The following is a 5,464-nucleotide window of genomic DNA, read 5'->3' as shown; positions in this document are numbered from 1 at the left end:
TTTCCTGCTTAATAACTCACCATTATATTAATACTTACACCTTCAACTCAAATCTGTATTGAAGACTAAAATAAACATTACAAATGAAATCTTCAGCCTCCCAAACTAATTGAAGACATTAATAAAACCAAAACTAATAAGAACTTGCTTTAATACTTCTTGCTATTTCGGATAATACTGTTATACTTCCGACTTCAAAATGGTAAAAAAGATCTCAGAACCTCTCCTGGCATTGACTTCTGGACCCAAATCTGTAAAGCTACTTCTACTATGACAATTAATACTAATCTCCAGCTGATTCAATATAAATGGTATAAAATGGGACAAATGGGCTCATATACTCCTACAGTAGGAGCATGTATGCATATGCGTATCTTCGTGCTCCACCTATACAACAATTCCCGGCACTCTGTCATCGACTTTATGTCCCTCACTATGGAGTATAGCGTTCCATTATACCCTCTGCGTTGTTTGCTGGGTGACTACACATTTTGGACCCCCACAACCATTACACCACCCCCATACTCATTGCTCTTGCTATAGCCCAGACAATTACAGTGGAAGACCAGGAATCAGGCATAACTGGATATATGCTGGGGATGGAGCCTCAAAGGTGACTGATGTGCTGCAGCTTTGCTGTGTATTATTTTGAGCAGGAACAGACGAGTGAAGGATGACGGTAGGTTTTCTTCAAAGCATTTAAACCTTGATATTAGAACCACTTTTGTCAGCTCTAACTAAACTTTATAGCTTTAACTATATAAGCGTTAGTGTTGGTCCTTGGTAGAACATCAATGCTGTGTTTCACTGGCTGAGGCCGTATGGACTATCAAGATGGTGTTGGATCATGTTGTGTTTTTCAATGCCTGCACTCAAAACAACGAATTTACTGATTGAATTTACTTATTTGCACGACATTAAATGATCTACATTCAGAGATATAATTAGAGTAACCTTTACTTATGACCAATAAGTAATGTCAACAACTATATTTTGCAGGATTTACCTCAATAGTGTCATTGTGACTAAAATGAATCATGTTCTTTCTACTTAAGCAAATGATGTATATTGTTATAAATACTTTTTTTGGTTAAAACAAGTCAAATTTGATGCCTTTCTGATGACATTTACACATTGCTTGTAGGCCTTTTCAGCTTAATTATATCTTGAAAAATTTCCTTGAAGTGTATTTTTAACTCAATTTAATCATGTTCATGCTATATCATTAAATTATGTAGATTGTTAAATATCTTTTTAGTAAAACTACTAAATTTCTGATGTATTACCAAATAGTTACTCATTGTAAATTAGATACCTCAGCTTAATTATATATCACAGAGCATTTATTAATGTACAATTTTAAATGTTAATTTTCACAAATCAAACTTTAGCTACACTTATAATTGTTCCATCTATTTAAACACATCGCCAAGACAATGACTGTCTTGACAATAAAAAATTACAGTGACTTTATTAAAATGGATATTAGGATCAACTAAAATACACATTTGCTTTACCACTGTAGAAGAACACTGAATAAAACAAGACTGTAGACAAAATAATGCAGAGTAGTAAAAAATAGACCCAACCCCATTTCTAATTTTACCCCTATCCCTTGTTTTCGAGTGTAACCTTCCCCCTTGAAACTGAGTTACAAGGGGTAGTGGTTGAAATCTTCCCCCTATGAAATGGGACGACCCTTCAAGAACCGGATACGAGACGAGGTTTTTCCGGCCATTTCCAATGCCGCCTCCAGCTGTGGTGATCTCATTTAGGTGTCACATGACAGGACAGGTGAATCACATTTAAAATAGCCTGGAAAAATATTCAGGACGCGTTTTCCTGTTTTGTCTGCAGACTATAGCAATAATGGTATATCACACTGACATTTGCCATTTATGCGAAGGAGACTGAAAAGCATGGCCACTCGCATCAATCAATCAAATGAGTCACCGAATAAAAAAGCACGAACAAAAAAACTACATCACTTCATTAACAGCTACTAGCGCTGCTCTGTAGGCGATCGCTGTCGCTGATGATGTTGTGGGCCCTCCTGATGACCCTGTAGTGAGGGGAAGGCTGCTCCTGAGATGGACTGGGCAGTTTTGATCACACGCTGGAGAGCCTTTCTGTCCTGAGCAGTGCAGTTTCCATACCAGACCATGATGGAGCTGGTAAGAACACTCTCGACCGTGCTCCTGTAGAAGGTGCTGAGAATTTTAGCTGGCATGCCAAATTTCCTCAGTCTTCTCAGAAAGTACCATCGCTGCTGGGACTTCCTGATGACGAGGTGTGTGTTGTGAGACCTGGTGAGACCCTCACTGATGTGGACGCCAAGGAATTTGAAGGTTTTCACCCATTTCCTTGGTCTTGTCTGCATTCAAGGAAAGATTGTTGTCATGACACCAGGCCACCACATTATTTTAATACTTGATACAAAAAAAAGTTCTCCAAAAGTTTGAATGTACAGTTTTACCCTTTTTTTTAATTGCACCTTTACATTATGTGGGGGTTCCAGACCACTTACAAAAATGGCAATTTGCGGGGCAAAGAGGTAGGTAAATTCTAGCCTTCATACCCTCAGAACATTTTAGGCTACAGACATGATCCACATATATAGACATTCAGCAGACCTGCCCCTAACTAGCTAGCTTCATGTCATCAAGCTGTGACGTCAGCATCGGAGCGTAATTCGTTATTTGTCATAATGTTTATATTTGTTAACCTTTTAATCATGCAAAGGGTTCTTTGTGTGTTCATGGTTCTACGAGGAATCATTCATGGTGGAGGAGTACATGGAGGGTGTCATAAGGCACTATTTTAGTATCAAAAACATTGCACATATAAATTTAGAAGACACGTGTAGGTTCACTGGTGGTAATAAAGTGTCTGTATTCGTGTTGTAGACAGGTTGTCCTCTGGTCAATATTGTCACAATGTCCACTGCTGATAATAATGAAATGGCAGAAAAGTCAACAAGCAATTGAAAAAAATTCTGTCGGGTGCTTGTTGATTAAAGAAACAGTGGTTTTGAGAATCGTCATGATTCGTTCATTACTCTTTACCTTTACCATGTTTCAAAACGTCCAGTTCATTTATGCTCTTTCTGTCTTTTTACCCCAGAAATGATGACTTCTTCTTCATCTAGATCATATCAGGGTTTTCTAATAGCCGCAGGCTGGTTTGATGTTTTTGCAGTACCTGTCACGGAACTGCTCATCCTATCCTTATATTCCCTATGTGAACAGTGATTCCAGTCCCACCACCCCTCCAACTGCTCAGCCAGAAAAACCCATCCTTCTGCTGTGGGTCTGGCCTGAGAACTACAGGTGGGACTTCAGTGACTGCAAAACCTTCTATAACATTGATGGATGCCACCTGACGGACGATAGAAGCCTGTATAACCAAGCAGACGCAGTTCTCATCTACCACAGAGACATCAAATGGGATCTGAGCAACCTTCCTCCATCCCCTCGTCCTCCTTTTCAAAGATGGATCTGGCTCCATGCCGAATCACCAACTAACAATAAAAGAATTCCTGGTCTGGAAAACCTCTTCAATCTCACTCTTAGTTACAGACGCAATGCCGACATCTCTGTGCGAAATCTACTGACCATCAGCAAAACCCCAAACAAGAAGTTTGAGCTTCCAAAGAAAGACAAGCTCGTCTGCTGGTTTGTGTCCAACATTGACCCCAGTACTGGAACAGGAACCAGGATGAAGTACTATGAAGAATTAAGTGAACATATAAAAGTGAATGTTGGCTGGATCGCGCTTGAAGGATGAAGATTACTACCCTACCATGGCCAGCTGTAGGTTCTACCTGTCGTTTGAGAATTCCATCCATAAGGACTACATCACTGAGTAGTTCAATGGCCCACTTTCAGTAGGGACTGTGCCTGTTGTTTTGGGAGCCTCAAGAGAACGACTCCCTAATGCATCAGTGTTGGCACAATATCTACTTCAACTGGACAAGGATGATGAGGCTTACAGACGATACTTTGCTTGGGGAAAACACGTCTCTGCAACTCCTCATCTCGTAATCGTAAATCAGGAGTGCCGCTGCTTTAGGACTGAATAAACTGTCATGACATCTCATGACTGCATATGGCATCTACAATTACATGTTAATGATAGTGTTATGTAGCAGGGTTCAAGTGAAGTGTTACCAGCTGAAATGAAAGAAAATTGCTCCATTTATAACGTACAGTACAGTGCGAAGGATTTAGGCATCTAATCAAATTTTTAAACAGTGAACCTCAGCAGTGAGTTTATCACAATATACATTAGAATAAAGTCATATATTCATAATTCAAATAAACAGAAAAACAATAAAAAGTAACAAGAATTTCTTGGGTCCATATTTTTCCTCGACACCTTCACAGCCACCACAGAGACTCTTTAATATCATCAATGACATCATGAGCTCAATTTACTGAGCACTGATTGGTCAAACCAGGAGCTGCTTTTTAACTACATATAATACTGGACTTCCTCGAGGAGAGGCTTGGAGATGGGGAAACAAACACACCAACATCCAGAAAATCACTGTTTTTATATATATATATATATATATATATATATATATATATATATATATATATATATATATATATATATATAATTATTAATTAATATTACATAAATTTGTTTATGTTTTGTTTATTCAAATATTAACAATTATTAACACTAGTGAATAGCAAATAAACACAAACTACACAAATAAATAGATTCTGAAAAATGTTTCTTGGGTGCCTAAGACTTTCGCTCAGTACTGTAGTTGTAAAACATCTTCCCCAGGAGTTGAACTTGAAAGGTCTGGTTAAGAACACTGTATAACAGTTTTAGGGAAGTGTTTGATTCCCTCAAACTTGACTCCAGGTTTTCACACAGTGGGGCCTGAAAGTCAGAGACCACATTGAAAATCTGGGACCTTTTCAGTTAAACCTGGAAATAAACAACCACATGTTTTTAGATCAAATAAAATAAGGAGTTATAATTATAAGTAAAGAAATATTCAGAAATTCTTATCTCCTCCATCAAAACTCAGGCAGATTTGATCTCCTTAGCGCATTCTTTTGCCCGAATTTATCCATTACCAGTTTGAGTAAACTCTGCCATTAAGGTGAAACACCAAATGCTAAGAAATTATGAAATTCATGTAAAATGTAAAAAGATTCTATTTTCTAGTCAAGTGCAATGTAATGAAGTTGCAGCCGTGTGATTGGCTGATTAGCTCTTTGTGTTAACAAGCAACTGAACAGGTGTACCTAATAAAGTGGCTGGTCAGTGTATATTTAAAGAGAAAAAAGAAGAAAAAGTAATATATATTTTTTTTATGGTATTCTATGGGTTACAGTGTAGTGTAATACCAAAATGAATGAATACGAGACTTTGGTACATGTGCTGGAGTGGCTGTGGCTATTTAAAAGACTGATCTGGATGTGAAACCATCACGATCTTC

The 5,464-nt window shown here is 38.0% G+C and overlaps 1 pseudogene; it reads left to right on the top strand.

Annotated features, from left to right (window-relative positions):
- Positions 1-3,186: 3,186 nt before the first annotated feature.
- Positions 3,187-4,081, top strand: LOC108440710 (annotated as a pseudogene).
- Positions 4,082-5,464: the final 1,383 nt, after the last annotated feature.

This window comes from Pygocentrus nattereri, chromosome 5 (genome assembly GCF_015220715.1).
Source record: "Pygocentrus nattereri isolate fPygNat1 chromosome 5, fPygNat1.pri, whole genome shotgun sequence".
NCBI classification, from domain to species: domain Eukaryota; kingdom Metazoa; phylum Chordata; class Actinopteri; order Characiformes; family Serrasalmidae; genus Pygocentrus; species Pygocentrus nattereri.
Note: the sequence above shows the minus strand (reverse complement) of the source record. Positions and strands in the feature narration are given on the sequence as shown.